This window comes from Arachis ipaensis, chromosome B2 (genome assembly GCF_059453495.1).
Source record: "Arachis ipaensis isolate K30076 ecotype BB chromosome B2, ASM5945349v1, whole genome shotgun sequence".
Classification (NCBI taxonomy): Eukaryota; Viridiplantae; Streptophyta; class Magnoliopsida; order Fabales; family Fabaceae; genus Arachis; species Arachis ipaensis.
The window spans coordinates 71,510,833-71,534,323 of NC_142437.1; the positions used below are offsets into that span (position 1 = coordinate 71,510,833).

Sequence of the window (23,491 nt, forward strand, 5' to 3'; positions counted from 1 at the left end):
TCTGGCGTTCAACTCTGGTTTGTGACATGTTTCTGGCGTTTAACTCCAGACAGCAGCGTAGAACTGGCGTTCAACGCCCTTTTACATCGTCTAAACTCGGTCAAAGTATGGACTATTATATATTTCTGGAAAGCCCTGGATGTCTACTTTCCAACGCAATTAGAAGCGCGCCATTTTGAGTTCTGTAGCTCCAGAAAATCACTTTGAGTGCAGGAAGGTCAGAATCCAACAGCATCAGCAGTCCTTCTTCAACCTCTGAATCTGATTTTTGTTCAAGTCCCTCAATTTCAGCTAGAAAATACCTGAAATCACAAAAAAACACACAAACTCATAGTAAAGTCCAGAAATGTGAATTTAGGATAAAAACTAATAAAAACATCCCTAAAAGTAACTAGATTCTACTAAAAACATACTAAAAACAATGCCAAAAAGCGTATAAATTATCCGCTCATCATTCTCTATCTTATTTTGTTTTAATTTATTATGTCTTCTTATATTTTTATGAGTATTAATTCCATGTCAATGGAGTAGATTTTCTACTTGACATGGGAGTTGATTAAGAGGAGACACTTGAGTTGGAATGCTCAAGTGCTTAGTTAAATTAGATGTCGTTGGCTAATTCTGTACCCACTAATGCTAGACCTCCCCAAGGGAGAGGACTAGGATTTGCGGGTAAGAGTCTTAATCACTTGACTTTTCTTTATTTAGTAAGGGTTAACTATGTGAAAACAATAACCTCTTTACACTACACTTGAGAAGATTCCAACAAGGATAGAACTTCCAATTAATCATTCCCCCAGTCAAGGCCTTTTAATATTAATAATAATTCTTAGTTCAAATTGCTTTAATTTACAATTATTTTTACTCATTATCAAAACTCAACTTTTCTGGAAAACTTCTAGTTAATAAAATAGCACTCTTTCCTGCAACTCATTGGGAGATGACCTGGGACTCATACTCCCAGTATTTTTATTTCTAAAATTTGTGACAACCCCTTTTTAAATTGGTGAGGTAGACTTTAGCTGGTTGAGAGCTATACTTGCAACGCATTTTTCTTATTAAGACTCTCTTAATTGGTCTAACTTCTGCTACGCATCAATTTTTGGCACCGTTGCCGGAGAGTTGCAATAGTGTGCTAGATTATTAATTAGTGTACATATTTTATTTTATTTGCATATTTTATTTTTATTTCTATTACCATGAGCTATACGTCTTTCTCATTGAATGACGCGATCATTGCCTGATCCGAGCTTAGCCGCTTTTGATCCTGAAATTGAAAGAACTCTTTCACGTATTAGGCGAGCTCGACGTCGGTTAGCCTCTGAGGGTGGTGAAGTGATTGTTATCAATTCACCAATCTCATCTGAGGGTGAATCTAAACCGCCATCTGAGTGCGAGACAAGCTCCTTTACTACTAATCCAGTTGATTCATGTGCAGGTGACATGGCAAAACCTAGGAGAATTACTCTCCAGGAAGTTGGAGCCCTAGATTTTACACTACAATCTTATCAAGTACGTCATCCAAATATGGCTGCAGATTTTGAATTGAAGACTGCACTAATCAACTTGATGCCCAAGTTTCATGGCTTACCTGCTCAAGAGCCTATTAAGCACCTTAGAGATTTCCAGACAGCCTGTTCTACTGTTAGGCGTAATGGTACAGATGAAACTTCTATTCTGTTAACTACTTTTCTGTTTTCTCTTGAGGGGAAGGTAAGGGAGTGGTACTACTTCCAACCTGAAGTGACTGTTACCAACTGGGATACACTCAGGAGAGAATTTTTGAAAAAAATACTTTCCAGCTGAAGTCACAGATAGACTGAAAAAAGAGATCTTCTGTATTGTTCAAGGTGACTCAGAGACTCTCTATGAATACTGGGAGCATTTTAAGAACCTTCTAGATGTATGCCCCCATCACATGATTGACAAACTAGTGTTGATCAGCTACTTGACTCAAGGCATGAATCCCCAGGATAAAACTACACTGGATGGTACTAGTAATGGTTCTATGAAAAAGTATAGAACCGCAGATGAAGCATGGCAACTGATCAGTGACTTAGCTGAGTCCACTAGGAATCACAGGCCGAGGCGTAGCCACTCAAAAGCTGTTGCAGAGGTTTCCTCTAGCATTGAGACTACTGCTCTTACACAGAGTATATGTGAAATGACCAACCTACTGAAGCAGATGCAGTTAAACCAACAACAACAAGCTCAGCCTCACCCACCACAACAGAGCCAATAGTTGGTTCCACAAAGAGTATGTGGGATCTGTGCTTATTACAGTCATTATACTGATAAATGTCTGCAGCTCCAACAGGAAGACAACACTTTGGCAGCTACTCATAACTTCTATGACCGCCCGAATCAAGGATACAATCAACAAGGTGGCAATTACAACCAAGGTGGAAACCATAACCAAGGTTGGAGAGATAATTCTAACCATAATTGGAGGGACAACTATAACAGAGGAGGCAGAGATAATAATGGAAACCAAAGGTGGAATAATAACATTAACAATAGACAGTAGAATCAGAACCAGCCTTACAGAGCACCTCACCTAAGACAATCTCAAGGATTCCAGCAAAACGAACAACAGGTTCCTCAGATCACTTACTCAAATTCCTCATCAAATAACGAGATGCTCGATTTTCTCGCACAAGGGCACCAAGACATGCAGACGCAGCTGAACTCTACTTTAAATGGTATGACTTCCATTTTACAAGCTCTCGTCTCCTGGTTAGATTCATCACCAAATTCCACCTATCAACCTTCAAGCTCCAGTGAAATTCCTTCTCAACCCCTACCTAATCCCAAAGGTGGCATCAATGCTATCACTTTAAGGCCCGAAACTATATTGCAGGAGAGGGACCAGGAAGAGCCAAGCCTACTAGAACACGCCCCAACTGAGGATGTAGTGGAAGTGGAAGATGCTAAAGAGGAAGAGGACGTACAAGACATAGTTGAAGAAGAAGTAGCTCAACCACGGAACGAAACACCAAAGGATGCAGAGGCTGTACAGGACGCCATTCCTATCCCATTTCCACACCTGGCAAAGAAATCCAGGAAGTAGATGGAACTTGATCCCAAAATGGTAGAAATATTCAAAAAGGTTGAGGTAACTGTTCCCCTTTTTTTATGTTATTCAGCAGGTACCTAAATACGCAAAGTTTCTAAAAGATTTATGCATACATAAGGATAAGATAATGAATTAGAAACTATTCCTTTAGGTAGTTCTATATTTGCTTTAATGGGAGGTATACCTGAAAAATGTAGTGACCCAGGTACATGTATGGTTAACTGTACCATTTGAGGTGTAATTTTTTCTGACTGCATGTGTGATTTAGGAGCATGTGTTAGTATAATGCCATTGTCTATATATGATACCTTGAGGCTCCCTCCCTTAAAAAGGTCAGCAGCTCATTTTGTATTAGCAGATAAAAGCATTATTACAGTAGTCGGAATTGCTGAAGATGTATTAGTGAGCATTAAGGGGCTCACATTTTCTATTGACTTCTATATCCTGGAAATGCCCCCTAATGTCTCAGGAAGACCATCATCAATCCTGCTTGGAAGACCATTCCTGAAGACTTCAAAGTTCAAGCTGGATGCATTCTCAGGAACTTACTCCTTTGAGATAGATGGTAAAACAGTGAAATTCAGTTTAAATGAAGCTATGAAGCACCCTCCAGAAGATCATTCTATATTCCAGTGCGACATTATTGATGAAACTGTAGCTAAAGTTCACCATGAAGAAATGGAAGAGAAGCACATGGAGCAAGGTCCAAGTGTGGGGACACTTTCTGAAAACAATGAAGACCCATTACCATAAAGGTTTAGAAGGCTCGAGAAATGATTGAAAGCTTTAAAAATGCATTTTTCAGAAAAACAGGGTGGTCACGTACGCATCCACATGCTCGCTGATAAACCCCAATTTTGTGGTTTATCTTGTGCTTATTTTGGGAGATTTTATCACCTTTTCTCACATTTATTCAATGAAATAGCATGGTTTTGCAATTCTCCCTTGATTTGTGCATAAATGTGAAAATATGCTTTTTAGGCCCAAAAATTGGTGATTTTAATTCACTTTAATTCCATTCGATGCCTTGATATGTTTGTTGAGTGATTTCAGGTTCATAAGGCAAGTATTGGATGGAGGAAGTGAGGAGAAAAGCATGCAAAGTGGTAGAACTCATGAAGAAATAAAGGAACCGTGAAGCTGTCAAGCCTGACCTCTATGCACTCAATCGACCATAACTTGAGCTACAGAGGTCCAAATGAGGCGGTTCTAGTTGCGTTGGAAAGCTAACATCCTGGGCTTCAAAATGATATAAAATTTTCCATATGTTGCTTTGCGTATATGGGCGCACACGCGTCATGTACCCGTGCGCACCGATGCTGCTTGTGGCCCACTAAAGTGAAATTGCCCCCAGCGATTTCTGAAGTACTTTGGGCCCAACTGATATGCGGAAAACTTGTCTCTCAACAAATTTCCTTCGGCAAGTGTACCGAATTTGTCGTCAAGTAAAAACTCACAATAGAGTTAGGTCGAATCCCACAGAGATTGATTGATCAAGCAACTTTAATTAAAGGAATGTTCTAGTTGAGCGAACCAGAATTTGAGTTGAGAATTGCAGAAAATTAAATGGCGGGAAAGTAAATGGTGGAAACAGTAAATGCTAAAAATAAAGAGCTGAATGTAAATGGCGGAAAGTAAATTGCAGAATCTTAAATGGGGATGGGGCAATTGCTCATAAAAGTAAATGGCAGAAATTAAAGAGAATGGGTAAGATCAGAAATGGGGAGTTCATTGGGCTCAGAAGATGTTGCATTCTACGGATCAAGTTCATTTTCATCTCTTCCTCAATCAATGCATTCATTGATCTCCTTGGCAATCTTAAGTGATCGAATTACAATTCCTTGTAATTCAATCTATCAAATCTTGATCAATAGCCAATTCCTTGGTCAATTGCTCATGAGAAGAGATGAAGTATGGTCACTGATTATACCACTTGCATTTCCCAAATCAAGTGTTGGAAGGATTATAGTCACATATCCATCCACACCCAATTTGGTCCAGCATGAGAAAGCATTTCTAGCATGATCCCTTCATTCCTCTTTCAAGGTTCAGAAGAGATCCAAGTATGAATAGCTTCTTTTCCAAGATAACTACCCAATTAGATGAAGATCGAAAGCCTTCTAGTAAAATCAAGAGAAAAGATAGAAGAAGGAGAATGAAAACTAAAATTGATCCATCAAATTACAACAGAGCTCCCTAACCCAATGAAAGGGGTTTAGTTGTTCATAGCTCTGGAAAATAAAAACAAAGATGGAGAATACATGCTGAAAGTAAACTAGAAGTGCAGAGAAAGTAAAATACAGAGAGTAATTCTAGGCCAAAGGTTCCCTAAAGTTTCCAGCTCTCCAATTAATTCAAAGCTACTCCTATATATACTACTCTTCTGATCTTCTAGTTGGCTCTTCAAGTCTTGGGTATGGGCTTTTGGATCCTGAGTTTGAAGCAGTTATCTTCATCATTGGGCTTAGCTTTGCTTGCAGAGAGAAAGTGTGAAGTAGGCAGGGACTTTTAGCTCAGGACGTTAGTGGTGTTAACGTTAAGTGAAAGTGTGGGTTCGAGAACGTTAGTGACAATCACCTTTTTCACTAACGTTGCTCACCCAAGTATGAGCCACGTTAACCTCAACGTTAGTGGCACAAACGTTACCACTAACGTTGCCTCTTGGCCCTTCGCACACGTTTTTGGGACTAACCTTTCCCAATAACGTTGATAAACCTCCCCCTTCCTTACGTTAGAGTCCATGTTAACTTAGTTAACGTGGCTCTTAACATAAGCTTGCCAATCCTTCGAGAACGTTAGTGACAAAGGTGAGTGTCACTAACGTGGCTTTTAACGTAGTCATGCTAGCCATCTCCAACGTTAGTGACAAATGTGAGTGTCACTAACGTTGGCTCATCATCTCTTTATCCACGTTAGCTTCCACGTTAACTAAGTTAACGTGGGAGTTAACGTTACTCATGGTGGCTCTTGGTGGTTTACCCCAACGTTAGTGACAAAGGTAAGTGTCACTAACGTTGGCGACCAATTGCTCTCTCCACATTAGCTTCCACGTTAACTAAGTTAACGTGGGAGTTAACGTGGCTTATGGAAGCTTGGCCAACGTTAGTGACAAAGGTGAATGTCACTAATGTTGGCTTCCTTTTTGCTTCTTAACATTAGAAGCCACGTTAACTAAGTTAACGTGGCAACTAACGTGGCCAATTATGAGCTTGGTCTAACGTTAGTGACAAAGGCGAGTGTCACTAATGTTGGCCTTGTTGTCTTCTTCCACGTTAGAGTTCACGTTAACTTAGTTAACGTGACTCTTAACGTGGACTTATGATGGCTTTGAGGGCGTTATTGGCGATTACCTTTCTCATTAACTTTGCAAGTTAGCACCCATTCCACGTTAGAGGTCACGTTAGTGGGACTAACGTGACTGCTAACGTGGTTCTTCTTTGCTTTCTTTGTCCTGAAATCAAGCAACAAAGTGCATCAAAGTTCTAGTCCAAGTCATGAGTCATGCATCATCCAATTTATCATATAATTTATGCAAAATCCTCATGAAATCATGTAAAGTGCACAATGTATGCTTGAATCAAGATGTAAGTGAATATCTACCCAAAACTAACTTATTTTCTAAGAAAATGCATGAAACTACCCTAAAAACAGTAAAGAAAAGGTCAGTGAAACTGGCCAAAATGCCCTGGCATCACAACACCAAACTTAAAGCTTGCTTGTCCCTAAGCAAGTACTGGAACAAGAGAATGATGAATGGAATGCCAAGAGAAATGAGTCATTCTTGTGGAAGTCATGTTTCTGGTTTTATGGTGGTTTCATGCATAGCAACTTAGGTTCATTCCTTCACTGGCTTTCAGACCTTTATCATGTCCTAGAATACTCACTGTGATTGCATCCCATGAGAATTTTATTCATTGATCCTTTTGTTGTCATTTCAGGGCTTATTTGTGTTCTTAGGCTAAGTGCTCTGTAAGGGGGCAACTCTTTAAAATAAGCTTTCAGCCAACACTCCCGAACCAGTTGGTTCAAGGTGCTAGGTGTTGAAGCACCCCTAAGGACTTACTTCCTCAAGTCTCTCCCCCATACATACACACCACAGGCACATGGTTTGTTTATTTTCTTTCCTTGAGGTCTTGGTGTCCAGCACCTCTTTGGGTTACTAAATGTTCTGTAGCAAAGATTGCTCTTGATAGTGGACTTTCAGCTGATGATCCCGGGTTAGTTAACCCAAGTTACCAAGTGATAAAGCACCCCTGAGAGCTTAGTAATCCAAGCAGATCCTTGGTACAAGAACACCACAGACACATCCCTCAAGACTCAAACCCTTGGTGCCTAGCCTCTTTTCTTGCTATTTTTCTTTTATTCTTCAACTTTGATTGTTCTTTCCCTTTTTCTTATTAGGATCTTGTTATTTAGCTAGTCTCATGGGGTGCGTTCAAAGCATAGTATTCATGACAGATAGTTGTCTTCTCACCTTGTGGTTGAACCAACTTAGCTAACTTATGATCACACCACAAACTCAAGAACTTACTCCATAGTATGAACTCCACTCTGGTCTTTTATAAAACACTCATTCTCTTTTCATTTGATTCAAAAGGACAAGCATACAAATAAGTAAGGAAATGATGTAGTAATGACATTCAGACTAGCAAACACAGCCCTAATCAACAAAAAGTTTTAAAGACAGAATTGAAAATGGTTCAAACTAACATGGAAGCATGTTCTATCTCATACAAGATCTTCCTTATTCAAAGCATAGAAAAAGATGGACCAAAGAAGGAACTCCACCACCTTTTACTCATGTGGTTGCCCATGCTCTCCTCCTTGCTTGTCCTCTTTGTGTCCCTCTTGAGTGCTCGTACTCCCACTCCCTTTGCTCTTTCCAATCAACTTCTTCCAGAAACCACCATCTTCCATCTTCTTCTTTAGTGTTTTCTTCTGCTGTTTCACTTTCCTTTCTTCTTGTTCTACAAAATCTTTTTGAACCTCATCATATGTAGGGATAGCATAGTGTAGATGATGCATATGACTAGACATGTAGTTCATCTTGGCTTGAGTGTTTACGTTGAACTCCTCCCTATGTAGTTGCCGTCCTTCATTAAGTACAGTGAACTCATTGAATGCTTTCATCTGAGCTATTTGCCACTGATTGAGTTCTTGCAAGTGCTTATCTTGACGTTCTTGCCTCTCAGTAACTTAGTGGATGGCTTGAGTGAGCTGGGAGTAGTGTTCCTGTTGCTGCTCTATTTGTTGTTTCTGCCACTCTTCTTGTTGGCTCATCCAGTTGGACTGAAGGTTTAGTATTTGCTCTTGTCCTTCCATATGTCTCATCCCCAAATATTCAATGGCTCTTAGAAGGTGATTCATATTCAAGTTGGCTGGGTCATGATGTTCTTCTTATTGATATTCTTCTTGATGAGATTCCTCTTGATGAGCTCCTTCTTTCGCTTTTTGCTTTCCTATTTGGGGTCTTCTTTGTTGTTGGGCGGGAGTAGTATAGATCAGACACTGGAGTGTAACTAGCCTCCCAAGATTCACCCAGTTTGGATTGCTATCTTCGAAGACTACCTTGGCTCTTGTACACAATCTGAGAATAGTGCTGGGGTACCAAAGCCTGGCACCCGGATCAACCTTCTCAGCTGACTCTTGAATCCCCTCAGCTATGAGTTCATGCACATTGATTTCTCCACCCTGTACTAGGCAATGTACCATAGTCACTCGATTGATATTGACCTCTGAATTATTTGCAGCTGGGAGGATAGACCTCCTTATGAGTTCAAACCATCCCTTGGCCTTCGGGCTAAGGTCTCCCCTCTTGATGAATCGGGGTCTCCCATCTACATACCTCTCCCAGTCAGCTGCTATAACACAGATATCAGTCACGATTTCTGTGAGCTCATCATTGTCAGGGCTCTTATTTATCCTTGCATGATAACTGAGCTCATCAAAATGTGGTGATTTCAGGTGAAGAGTTCTTGTTATAGCATTTGGGCTGACGTCCACCTCCTTTCCTCTTACGTAGCTTTTGAAGGTTGGGGCCTTGGTTTTGTCTTCTCTAACCACATTTGCATAGAACTCTTTGATGAGGTTTGCATTGATCTTCTCCTCTGGATTCGTGAGCCTTTGCCACTGGTGCACGAAATTGTGATCTCAGGCAACGGCGCCAAAAACTCTGTACGCACATCTTAATAAATCGTTTTTCATTCACAACTTCGATACAATTAACCAGCAAGTGCACTGGGTCGTCCAAGTAATAAACCTTACGTGAGTAAGGGTCGATCCCACGGAGATTGTTGGTATGAAGCAATCTATGGTCATCTTGTAGATCTCAGTCAGGCAGATAATAATTGATTATGGAGTTTTCGAAAATTATAATAAATAAACAAAAAATAAAGATAGAAATACTTATCTTTATCATTGGTGAGAATTTCAGATAAGCGTATAGAGATGCGTTTGTTCCTCTGAACTCCTGCTTTCCTGCTGTCTTCATCCAATCAATCCTACTCCTTTCCATGGCTGGCTTTATGTAAGGACATCACCATTGTCAATGGCTACTTTTCATCCTCTCTGTGAAAATGGTCCGATGCACTGTCACTGCATGGCTAATCATCTGGAGGCATCACCGTGGTCAATGGCTGCATCTCCTATCCTCTTGTGAAAATGGTCCAAATGCTCTGTCACAGCACGACTAATCATCTGAGGTTCTCGATCATACTGGAATAGGATTCACCCTCCTTTTGCGTCTGTCACTACGCCCAGCACTCGCGAGTTTGAAGTTTGTCACAGTCATTCAATCCCAGAATCCTACTCATAATACCACAGACAAGGTTTAGACTTTCCGGATTCTCATGAATGCCGCCATCAATCTAGCTTATACCACGAAGATTCTGATTAAGAGATCCAAGAGATAATCATTCAATCGAAGGTAGAACGGAAGTGGTTGTCAGGCACGCGTTCATAGGGAATGATGATGATTGTCACGTTCATCACATTCATGTTGAAGTGCGAATGAATATCTTAGAAGCGAAATAAGTTGAATTGAATATAAAACAGTAGTACTTTGCATTAATTCATGAGGAACAGCAGAGCTCCACACCTTAATCTATGGAGTGTAGAAACTCTACCGTTGAAACATACATAAGTGAAAGGTTTAGGCATGGCCGAATGGCCAGCCCCCATGAAAGCCTAAGATAGCATAAAACTGATCAAAGATGTCAAATACAATAGTAAAAAGTCCTATTTATACTAGACTAGCTACTAGGGTTTACAGAAGTAAGTAATTGATGCATAAATCCATTTCTGGGGCCCACTTGGTGTGTGCTTGGGCTGAGCTTGAAGTCTACACGTGCAGAGGTCATTCTTGGAGTTGAACGCCAGTTTGTAACGTATTTCTGGCGTTCAACTCTGGCTCGTGACGTGTTTCTGACGTTTAACTCCAGACAACAGCGTAGAACTGGCGTTCAACGCCCTTTTACGTCATCTAAACTCGGCCAAAGTATGGACTATTATATATTGCTGGAAAGCCCTGGATGTCTACTTTCCATCTCAATTGGAAGCGTGCCATTTTGAGTTCTGTAGCTCCAGAAAATCTACTTTGAGTGCAGGGAGGTCAGAATCCAACAGCATCAGCAGTCCTTCTTCAACCTCTGAATCTGATTTTTGCTCAGGTCCCTCAATTTCAGCTAGAAAATACCTGAAATCACAGAAAAAACACACAAACTCATAGCAAAGTCTAGAAATGCGATTTTTAACATAAAAACTAATAAAAACATCCCTAAAATTAACTAGATCCTACTAAAAACATACTAAAAATAATGCCAAAAAGCGTATAAATTATCCGCTCATCACAACACCAAACTTAAATTGTTGCTTGTCCCCAAGCAACTGAAAATCAAATAGGATAAAAAGAAGAGAATATACTATAAATTCCAAACTATCAATGAAACATAGCTCCAATCAGATGAGCGGGACTTATAGCTTTTTGCCTCTTGAATAGTTTTGGCATCTCACTTTATCCATTGAGGTTCAGAATGATTGGCATCTATAGGAACTCAGAGTTCAGATAGTGTTATTGATTCTCCTAGTTCAGTATGTTGATTCTTGAACACAGCTACTTTATGAGTCTTGGCCGTGGCCCTAAGCATTTTGTTTTCCAGTATTACCACCGGATACATAAATGCCACAGACACATAATTGGGTGAACCTTTTCAGATTGTGACTCAGCTTTGCTAAAGTCCCCAATTAGAGGTGTCCAGGGTTCTTAAGCACACTCTTCTTTTGCTTTGGACCTAGACTTTAACCGCTCAATCTCAAGTTTTCACTTGACACCTTCACGCCACAAGCACATGGTTAGGGACAGCTTGGTTTAGCCGCTTAGGCAAGGATTTTATTCCTTTAGGCCCTCCTATCCACTGATGCTCAAAGCCTTGGGATCCTTTTTATTACCCTTGCCTTTTGGTTTTAAGGGTTATTGGCTTTTTGCTCTTGCCTCTTAGTTTTAAGAGCTTTTGGCTTTTTTTGCTTGCTTTTTCTCTCTTTTTTTTTCGCTATATTTTTTTTCTGCAAGCTTTGTATTCACTGCTTTTTCTTGCTTCAAGAATCATTTTTATGATTTTTCAGATTATCAAATAACATGTCTCCTTGTCATCATTCTTTCAAGAGCCAACATATTTAACATTCTCAAACAACAACTTCAAAAGACATATGCACTGTTCAGACATTCATTCAGAAAACAAGAAGCATTGTCACCACATCAATATAATTAAATTAAGTTCAAGGATAAATTCGAAACTCATGTACTTCTTGTTCTTTTGAATTAAAATAGTTTTCATTTAAGAGAGGTGATGGATTCATAGGACATTCATAACTTTAAGACAAAGTTACTAAAGACTAATGATCATGTAATAAGACACAAACATGGATAAGCATTTATCATAAAGAAAACGAAAAACAAAGAATTTAAGAACAAGGAATGAATCCACCTTAGTGATGGTGGCGTTTCCTTCTTGAGGAACCAACGATGTCCTTGAGCTCTTCTATGTCTCTTCCTTGTCTTTGTTGCTCCTCCCTCATTGCTCTTTTATCTTCTCTAATTTCATGAAGGATGATGGAGTGCTCTTGATGTTCCACCCTTAATTGTCCCATGTTGGAACTTAATTCTCCTAGGGAGGTGTTGATTTGCTCCCAATAGTTTTGTGGAGGAAAATTTATTTGAGGCATCTCTGGGATCTCATGGTGATAAGCTTCATGCGTCTCTTGAGATCCATGAACGGGCTCTCTTGTTTGCTCCATCCTTTTCTTAGTGATGGGCTTCTCTTCCTCAATGGGAATGTCTCCTTCTATGAAAGCCCCAACTGAGTAACATAGATGGCAAACAAGATGAGGAAAAGCTAGCCTTGCCCTAGGAGAGGGCTTTTCGGCTATTTTGTAGAGTTCAAGGGAGATGACTTCATGAACTTCTACTTCCTCTCCAATCATGATGCTATGGATCATGATGGCCCGATCCACAGTAACTTCAGATTGGTTGCTAGTGGGGATGATGGAGCATTGTATGAACTCCAACCATCCTCTAGCTATAGGCTTGAGGTCCAGTCTTCTAAGTTGAACCGGTTTGCCTTTGGAGTCAATCTTCCATTGAGCTCCTTCCACACATATGTCCATGAGGACTTGGTCCAACCTTTGATTAAAGTTGACCCTTCTAGTGTAGGGGCGTGCATCTCCTTGCATCATAGGCAAGTCAAACGCCAACCTCACATTTTCCGGACTAAAATCTAAGTATTTCTCCCGAACCATGGTGAGATAATTCTTTGGGTTCGGCTTCTTACTTTGATCATGGTTCCTAGTGATCCATGCATTGGCATAGAACTCTTGAACTATTAGGATGCCGACTTGTTGGATGGGGTTTGTTAGAACTTCCCAACCTCTTCTTTGGATTTCATGTCGGGTCTCCGGATACTCATTTCTCTTGAGCTTGAAAGGGACCTCGGGGATCACCTTCTTCTTGGCCACAACATCATAGAAGTGGTCTTGATGAGCTTTGGAGATGAATCTTTCCATCTCCCATGACTCAGAGGTGGAAGCTTTTGTCATCCCTTTCCCTTTTCTAGAGGATTCTCTGGTCTTGGATGCCATCAATGGTAATGGAAAAACAAAAAGCTTATGCTTTTACCACACCAAACTTAGAATATTGCTCGCCCTCGAGCAAGAGAAGAAAGAATAGATGAAGAAGAAGAAAAAATGGAGGAGAGGGAGAGAGAGATGTGTTTCGGCCAAGAAGGGGAAGAGAGGGTTGTGTTGTGTGAAAATGAAGAAGAATAGAGGGCTTTATATAGGGAAGGGAGGGGGGTTAAGGTTCGGCCATATGGGTGGGTTTGGGTGGGAAATTGATTTGTGAATTTTGAAGGTAGGTGGAGTTTATGAGGTAGGTTTATGGGTAAGAGTGGATGATGTGAGTGGTGAAGTGTTTTGGGGAAGAGTGTTTATTGGGAAGAGAGGATGAACATTGAGAAGAGGGAAGAGAGTGAGTGGAGGTAGGTGGGGATCCTGTGGGGTCCACAAATGCTGAGTTGACCCTGTGGAGTCCACAGATCCTGAGGTGTCAAGGATTTGCATCCCTGCACCCATTAGGCATGTAAAATGCCTTTGCATGCAATTCTGGCGTTTAAACGCCGAATTGATGCTTGTTCTGGGCGTTCAACGCCCAGATACAGCATATTTCTGGCGTTGAACGCCAGCCAGATGCTTGTTTCTGGCGTTCAGCGCCAGCTCTTCTTCACTGTGCATTTCTGGCGTCTGAACGCAGCTCTGTTCTGGCGTTGAACGCCAGACAGATGCTCCTTACTGGCGTTTAAACGCCAGTGAGATCCTCCTCCAGGGTGTGAATTTTCTTCTGCTGTTTTTGATTCCGTTTTTAATTTTTATATTTATTTTGTGACTCCACATGATCATGAACCTAATAAAACATGAAATAACAATAAAAATAAAATTAGATAAATAAAAATTGGGTTGCCTCCCAACAAGCGCTTCTTTAATGTCAATAGCTTGACAGTGGGCTCTCATGGAGCCTCACAGATGTTCAGAGCATTGTTGAGACTCCCCAACACCAAACTTAGAGTTTGGATATGGGAGTTCAACACCAAACTTAGAGTTTGACTGTGGGGGCTCTGGTTGACTCTGTTTTGAGAGAAGCTTACTGTGTCTCTTTTCCATGTTTACAGAAGGATGACCTTGAGTTTTAAACACAAGGGAGTTCTCATTCAATTGAAGGACTAGTTCGCCTCTGTCAACATCAATTACAGCTCTTGCTGTGGCTAGGAAGGGTCTTCCAAGGATGATGGATTCATCCTCATCCTTCCCAGTATCTAGGACTATGAAATCAGCAGGGATGTAAAGGCCTTCAACCTTTACTAACACGTCCTCTACTTGTCCATAAGCCTGTTTTCTTGAATTATCTGCCATCTCTAATGAGATTTTAGTAGCTTGCACCCCAAAGATTCCCAGTTTCTCTATTACAGAGAGGGGCATGAGGTTTATCCCTGAACCAAGGTCACACAGAGCCTTTTCAAAGATCATGGTGCCTATGGTACAAGGTATTAAGAACTTTCCAGGATCCTGTTTCTTCTGAGGCAATGTCAGTTGATCCAGATCACTCAGTTCATTGGTGAACAAGGGAGGTTCATCTTCCCAAGTCTCAATACCAAATAATTTGGCATTCAGCTTCATGATTGCACCAAGGTACTTGGTAACTTGCTCCTCAGTAACATCCTCATTCTCTTCAGAAGAGGAATACTCATCAGAGCTCATGAATGGCATAAGGAGGTTTAATGGAATCTCTATGGTCTCTAGTTGAGTCTCAGATTCCTTTGGTTCCTCAGCGGAAAACTCCTTATTGATCACTGGACTTCCCAGGAGGTCTTCCTCCTTGGGATTCACGTCCTCCCCTTCTTCCTTGGATTCAGCCATGATGGTTATATCAATGGCCTTGCACTCTCCTTTTGGATTTTCTTCTGTATTACTTGGGAGAGTACTAGGAGGGATTTCAGTGATCTTTTTACTCAGCTGGCCCACTTGTGCTTCCAAATTTCTAATGGAGGACCTTGTTTCATTCATGAAACTCACAGTGGCCTTAGATAGATCAGAGACTAAGTTTGCTAAATTAGAGGTATTTTGTTCAGAGTTCTCTGTCTGTTGCTGAGTGGATGATGGAAAAGGCTTACTATTGCTAAACCTGTTTCTTCCACCATTATTAAAGCCTTGTTGAGGCTTTTGTTGATCCTTCCATGAGAGATTTGGGTGATTTCTCCATGAGGGATTATAGGTGTTTCCGTATGGTTCACCCATGTAATTCACCTCTGCTATTGCAGGGTTCTCAGGATCATAAGCTTCTTCTTCAGAAACTGCCTCTTGAGTACTGTTGGATGCAGCTTTCATTCCATTCAGATTCTGAGAAATCATATTGACTTACTGAGTCAATAGTTTGTTCTGAGCCAATATGGCATTCAGAGTATCAATTTCAAGAACTCCCTTCTTCTGATGCGTCCCATTACTCACAGGATTCTTCTCAGAAGTGTACATGAACTGGTTGTTAGCAACCATGTCAATGAGTTCTTGAGCTTCTACAGGCGTTTTCTATAGGTGAATGGATCCACCTGTAGAAGTATCCAATGACATCTTAGCTAATTCAGACATACCATCATAGAATATATCCAGGATGGTGCATTCTGAAAGCATGTCAGAAGGACACTTTTTGGTAAGTTGCTTGTATCTCTCCCAAGCTTCATAGAGGGATTCACCTTCTTTCTGTTTGAAGGTTTGAACATCCACTCTAAGATTACTAAGCTTTTGAGGAGGAAAGAACTTGGCTAAGAAAGCCGTGACCAGCTTATCCCAAGAGTTCAGGCTATCTTTGGGTTGAGAGTCCAACTACACTCTAGCTCTGTCTCTCACAGCAAAATGGAAAAGTATGAGCCTGTAGACTTCAGGATCTACTCCATTAGTCTTAACAGTATCACAGATCTGCAAGAATTCAATTAAGAACTGAAAGAGATCTTCAGATGGAAGTCCATGGAACTTGCAGTTTTGTTGCATCAGAGAAACTAATTGAGGTTTCAGCTCAAAATTGTTTGCTCCAATGGTAGGGATGGAGATGCTTCTTCCATGTAAATTGGAATTAGGTGCAGTAAAGTCACCAAGCATCCTCCTTGCATTATTATTATTTTCGGCTGCCATCTCCTCTTCCTGTTCGAAAATTTCTGAAAGGTGCTTGCTGGATTGTTGTAATTTAGCTTCTCTAAGTTTCCTCTTCAGAGTCCTTTCAGGTTCTGGATCTACTTCAACAAGAATATTCTTGTCCTTGCTCCTGCTCATATGAAAAAGAGGGAACAAAAAAATAATAATAATAGGGATCATTTTTACCACAGTATAGAGGTCCCTGTGTGAGTAGAAGAAAAGAAGAAGAAAAGAATGTAATGTAAGAAAAGAAACACAAGGGTGAGGAGAGCAGAGATGTGAGATGAAGAGAAGTGTTGGTAGATGAATAAATAAATAGACGGAGATGAGAGAGAAAGAGAATTTTTGAAAATTATTTTTGAAAAATGGTTAGTGATTTTCGAAAATTAAAAGAAGAAATAAATTAAAATTGAATTTTGAAACAATTAGTTAATTAAAAAGAATTTTTTTTTTGAAAAAGAGGGGGATATTTTCGAAAATTAGAGAGAGAGGGTTAGTTAGGTAGTTTTGAAAAAGATGAGAAACAAACAAAAAGTTAGTTAGTTAGTTGAAACAAATTTTGAAAATCAATTTTTGAAAAGATAAGAAGATAAGGAGTTAGAAAAGATATTTTAAAATCAAATTTTTGAAAAAGATAAGATAAGAAGATATTTTTGAAAAGATATGATTGAAATTAATTTTGAAAAAGATTTGATTTTTAAAATTACAATTAATGACTTGATTCACAAGAAATCACAAAATATGATTCTAGAACTTAAAGTTTGAATCTTTCTTAACAAGTAAGTAACAAACTTGAAATTTTTGAATCAAAACATTAATTGTTGATGATATTTTCGAAAATATGATGTAAAATTAAGAAAAAGATTTTTGAAAAATATTTTTAAAATTTTCGAAAATAAATGAGAAAAATGAAAAAGATTTAATTTTTGAAAAAGATTTTGAAAAAGATAAGATTTTTAAATTGAAAATTTGATTTGACTCATAAGAAACAATTGAATTTTAAAAATTTTTGAAAAAGTCAACTCCAATTTTCGAATTTATGAGAAGAAAAAGGGGAAGATATTTTTTTTCTATTTTTGAATTTTTTTATGATGAGAGAGAAAAACATGAAAATGATGCAATGCATGAAAATTTTGGATCAAAACAATGAATGCATGCAAGAATGCCATGAATGTCAAGATGAACACCAAGAACACTATGAAGATCATGATGAACATCAAGAACATATTTTTAAAAAATTTTTATAAGCAAAGAAAACATGCAAGACACCAAACTTAAAAATTTTTCATGTATAGACACTATGAATGCAAGAATGCATATGAAAAACAAGGAAAGACACAAAACAAGGAAATTTAAAGATCAAACAAGAAGACTTACCAAGAACAACTTGAAGATCATGAAGAACACTATGAATGCATGAATTTTTCGAAAAAATGCAAGATGAACATGCAATTGACACCAAACTTAAAATCTGACTCAAGACTCAAACAAGTAACACAAAATATTTTTTATTTTTATGATTTTCTAAATTTTTTTTGGATTTTTGTATATTATTTTCGAAAAACATGTAGGAAAAAGAAAATAAGAAATCCAAAATCTTTAAGAAGAATTCCAGGAATCTTTCAATATTAGCCCAAAGCTCCAATCAAAGGGTTGGACATGGCTTAATAGCCAGTCAGCTTTAGGATGTAAATCAGGTGGATCCAGAACAGCAGCAGGTGGATTAGCAACAACTAGCTTGCTCTTGATAATATTGGGTTGGAAGCCCCAGTCCAAATGAATTTAGACATGGCTTTACATCCAGTCAGGCTTCAACATGCTTTATGAAACACTAGAATTCATTCTTAAAAAAATTTAGAATAATTTTTGAAAACAGATGAGAAATTTTTGAAAGATTTTTGAAAATTTTTTTTTGAAAACTTTTTGAAAATAAAATAAGAAGAAAATTACCTAATCTGAGCAACACGATGAACCGTCAGTTGTCCAAACTCGAACAATCCCCGGCAACGGCGCCAAAAACTTGGTGCACGAAATTGTGATCTCAGGCAACAGCGCCAAAAACTCTGTACGCACGTCTTAATAAATCGTTTTTCATTCACAACTTCGATACAACTAACCAGCAAGTGCACTGGGTCGTCCAAGTAATAAACCTTACGTGAGTAAGGGTCGATCCCACGGAGATTGTTGGTATGAAGCAAGCTATGGTCATCTTGTAGAACTCAGTCAGGTAGATAATAATTGATTATGGAGTTTTCGAAAATTATAACAAATAAACAGAAAATAAAGATAGAAATACTTATGTATATCATTGGTGAGAATTTCAGATAAGCGTATAGAGATGCGTTTGTTCCTCTGAACTCCTGCTTTCCTGCTGTCTTCATCCAATCAATCCTATTCCTTTCCATGGCTGGCTTTATGTAAGGACATCACCATTGTCAATGGCTACTTTTCATCCTCTCTGTGAAAATGGTCCGATGCACTGTCACTGCATGGCTAATCATCTGGAGGCATCACCGTGGTCAATGGCTGCATCCTATCCTCTTGTGAAAATGGTCCAAATGCTCTGTCACAGCACGGCTAATCATCTGAGGTTCTCGATCATACTGGAATAGGATTCACCCTCCTTTTGCGTCTGTCACTACGCCCAGCACTCGTGAGTTTGAAGTTCGTCACAGTCATTCAATCCCAGAATCCTACTCAGAATACCACAAACAAGGTTTAGACTTTCCGGATTCTCATGAATGCCGCCATCAATCTAGCTTATACCACGAAGATTCTGATTAAGAGATCCAAGAGATAATCATTCAATCGAAGGTAGAACGAAAGTGGTTGTCAGGAACGCGTTCATAGGGAATGATGATGATTGTCACGTTCATCACATTCATGTTGAAGTGCAAATGAATATCTTAGAAGCGAAATAAGTTGAATTGAATATAAAACAGTAGTACTTTGCATTAATTCATGAGGAACAGCAGAACTCCACACCTTAATCTATGGAGTGTAGAAACTCTACCGTTGAAAAATACATAAGTGAAAGGTTCAGGCATGGCCGAATGGCCTGCCCCCATGAAAGTCTAAGATATCATAAAACTGATCAAAGATGTCAAATACAATAGTAAAAAGTCCTATTTATACTAGACTAGCTACTAGGGTTTACAGAAGTAAGTAATTGATGCATAAATCCACTTCCGGGGCCCACTTGGTGTGTGCTTGGGCTGAGCTTGAAATCTACACGTGCAGAGGTCATTCTTGGAGTTGAACACCAGTTTGTAACGTATTTCTGGCGTTTAACTCTGGCTCGTGACGTGTTTCTGGCGTTTAACTCCAGACAGTAGCGTAGAACTGGCGTTCAACGCCCTTTTACATCATCTAAACTCGGCCAAAGTATGGACTATTATATATTTCTGGAAATCCCTAGATGTCTACTTTCCAACGCAATTGGAAGCGCGCCATTTTGAGTTCTGTAGCTCCAGAAAATCCACTTTGAGTGCAGGGAGGTCAGAATCCAACAGCATCAGCAGTCCTTCTTCAACCTCTGAATCTGATTTTTGCTCAGGTCCCTCAATTTCAGCCAGAAAATACCTAAAATCACAGAAAAAATACACAAACTCATAGTAAAGTCCAGAAATGTGATTTTTAACATAAAAACTAATAAAAACATCCCTAAAAGTAACTTGATCCTACTAAAAACATACTAAAAACAATGCCAAAAAGCGTATAAATTATCCGCTCATCAGCCACCCTCTTTGTTCAATTTTCTCCTGAATCTGTGGGCACTCGTCTTCATTGATTTGGAAGGTTAACTTGGGCAGTATCTTTTTGAGCTTTATCCGCTCAAATTCTTGTTCATGGAACGCAGTTTTGAATCTCTTCTCATCGAAAGGAATGCTCTCCATTGGTTCCTTCCTCTTTTGTCTCTTGGAGCTTGATGATGCCATGAACTTGAGTTGCTGTGTGAGGAGATTGGAAGGTACGGATAGATGAGGAATTTGGTTGGTTAGGACGAGGTGTGATGAAGGAATTTTGGATGCCGGAAGTGTTAAGTGTAGAGAGTGGGAATTCGAGTGTGAGGGGTAAGTACGCACCAGGACTCACTTATATAGAGAGATGATGAGGGGATGAAAGGTATGGATTGATGTGGAGGTTGTTGGATGGACGGATGGGGTTTTATAGAGCATGAGCACAAGGGTCCTCATCTTTATGAGGGCTATTGGTTCGGTCTTCAAGGGTCTCCTTTCTTCAATGTTGCATGGCAACATTTTCCAATACATCCCCCTTTGGGGCACGTGTGTTGTATCCTCCTTTTGTGGTGTCCAAACCTTCTTCATTTAATTGTCCAATCAATCCTCTTCAATGCTCCTTTCCTTTTCCCTATAAAAATAAAATAAAAAAAATCAATATCATAAAAAAAGATTTAAACTTTACGGCTAGAATAATAAAGAAAAAGAATTAGATTGTTTATTCATGAATACCAACTAACTAACTAACTGTGCATCTTTATATGCATATTCGTGGCACCTTGGCTGACACCAAACTTAGTTTGGAGCATTGTGATGAAAAAGTCTTTGTTCAAAGCTCCAAGACTAGCATGCTCTGAGTTGCATTCATGCTTTCTTGGCATGCTTTGAACACCAAACTTGTTCTTCACTATATACTGCATAACAAGGATTTCACCAAGTGTTAGTCAAGTTTGAGTTGGAATTCATAAAAATTGACTTATTAACTATTTTCTAAAAGCATATAAAACATGGGTTGCCTCCCATGAAGCGCTTCTTTAGAGTCACTAGCTTGACGTTTTGCCTTCATCAAGGAGGTCGATAGTGCTTCAAGTCTTCTCCTCTGGCAGTAGACCTATATCCAGTAGTTGTATCAATGATCTCTACATGTTCCAAGGAGAGAACTCTGTTGATAGCGAAGACCTTAGGTAGCTGAGATGGCACAGTGGGGAGATCAGGGGGGATATCTGGGAAGTAAGCTGAGATCACTTTATCCCCTGGAGAGAAGTCCTCTGTAGGGATCTTTTTGTTCCTCCACCTCCTTGGTACCTTCTTCTTTGTTCCTTGTGATGTTGTCTTACTCTTTGTGGCCTCTTCTTCTAAAGAAATTTTGATGTTGTCTTCACATGCCTCTGGTGGTTTAGGTTCCTCCAGCTTTTCCTTGAGCTGTGACAGCTGCTTGTTTCCTTGTCCATCAACCAAGGGAGTTTCCGGATGAGCTTGTTGTTCTTCAGTACTCATCTCTTCCTTCAGTATCTCATTGTGATCCTTCCTTGGTTCCTTGTTCTCTTGATCCGTTTCTTGTGAGAGTTTGAAGACAGTGAAGGTGAGCTATTCATCATGGATCCTCAAGATTAGCTCCCCTCGCTCCACGTCTATGAGTGCTCTGGCTGTAGCTAGGAATGGTCTTCCCAATATGATTGGGTGAGTGTAACTCTCTTCCATGTCCAATATGACAAAGTCTGCTGGGAGGAAGTATTTCCCAGCCTTTACCAACACATTTTCCACCACTCCTATTGCTTGTTTTTTAGTTTTGTTAGCCAGCCTGATGACTACATCTGTGGGCATTATCTCATTGATCTGCTGCCTCTTCACAAGGGCCAAGGGCATTAAGTTGATGCTTGCTCCCAAGTCGCAGAGTGCTCTATCAAACATTGTTTCTCCTATGGCACAGGGTATGTGAAAACTCCCTGGGTCCTTTCTTTTTGTAGGCAACTCTGGTTGAATGAGGGCGCTGCACTCCTTGTTCATCACTATAGTTTGGCCTCCCTTGAGTGAGCTTTTCCTGGGAAGCAGTTCCTTCATATACTTGATGTATGCAGGCATTTGTTGGATGGTCTTGATGAATGGTATGTTTACATGTAGAGATGCAAACAAGTCAAGAAATCTTGAGTATATTCTCTTCTCCACAGCACCATTGAGTAGTTGGGGAAAGGGTGCATAGAGTCTCAGCAGCTCTTGTTGTGAGATTTTTGGTTCTTGGTGATCTTTTACCTTCTCCTCTGCTGAGGTATCTCCAGGTTGTTCTGACAGCTTGTTTGGCTTGTCCTTAGTCTCCTTATCACTTATAGTGACCATCTTGCAATTTTCCCATCTTACTTTCTTTGTTTCTCCTATTAGATTTTTCTCTGTGTCACTTGGGAATCCATCTGTAGGTTTGGGAATCTGCTCAGAGAGATACCCTACTTGAGATTCCAACCTCTTGATGGTGTCTCCCTGGTTCTTAAAATTTGCTCGCACTTCCTCCTTGAACGCCTTGTTGTCTTGAATCTCTTTGCCTATGCCTTCAAGTAGATTCTCAATCCTTGAGAGTCTGTCATCAAATGATGGGTGATTGGGATTAGAAGTGGAAGGATGAGAAATATTATTTTGGTTTTGATATGGATGTGGAGAGGTGTTGTCATGGTGGTGTTGATATGTTCTCTGTGTGAATTGTTGGTGAGCTACATTGTTGTTGGGGTTGTGATGTCTCCGATCTTGGCCTTGATCTTATTGATTCCCCCACCCAAAGTTTGGGTGATTCCTCCAACTAGGGTTGTAGGTCTTGGAGTATGGATCATGGTTTTGCCTAGGTGAATTCCCAATGTAGTTGGCTTGCTCCTGACTACCCTCTGCTTCTTCATTCACTCCTTCTTGGGTTGCTGATGAAGTGGTGATTGCTGCTACTTGGTTCCTCTCCATCTTCTTGGTGAGGTCAGCCAGCTGCTTGGTAATGAGCTTATTTTGGGCCAGCAGAGCATCTACATTGTTTAGCTCCATCACTCCTCTAGTGTTCCCTCTTTCAGAAGCATAGAAATAGTCATTTTCTGCTACAGTTTCAATGACATCTATGGCCTCCTCAATGGTCTTCTTCTTGTTCAGAGATCCCCCGGATGAGTGGTCTACTGCTTTCTTTGATTCATAAGAAAGGCCTTCATAGAAAATGTATAGCTGCACCCATTCATTGAACCTATCTGGTGGACACCTCCTTGTCAGGTCCTTAAACCTCTCTCATGCTTCATATAGAGTCTCACCATCTTGTTGCCTGAAAGTTTGGACCTCAGCTCTCAGCCTGTTGATTCTTTGGGAAGGATAGAATTTGGCTAAAAATTTGTTCACCACATCTTCCCAAGTTGTCAAACTCTCCTTCGGAAAAGACTCCAGCCACTTGGCTGCCTTATCCTTGAGTGAGAATGGAAATAAGAGCAGTCTA

The 23,491-nt window shown here is 39.9% G+C and overlaps 1 protein-coding gene and 2 non-coding genes across 3 annotated transcripts in view; all 3 read left to right on the forward strand.

The window, feature by feature from the left end:
* Positions 1-23,491, forward strand: part of LOC148574337 (uncharacterized) — a 52,102-nt gene that overhangs the window by 21,391 nt on the left and 7,220 nt on the right.
* LOC148574338 (small nucleolar RNA R71) lies at positions 15,800-15,907 on the forward strand. Its single transcript, XR_015906019.1, has one exon. It is a non-coding gene; the product is annotated as a small nucleolar RNA R71 (small nucleolar RNA).
* On the forward strand, positions 23,246-23,352 carry LOC148574339 (small nucleolar RNA R71). Its single transcript, XR_015906788.1, has one exon. It is a non-coding gene; the product is annotated as a small nucleolar RNA R71 (small nucleolar RNA).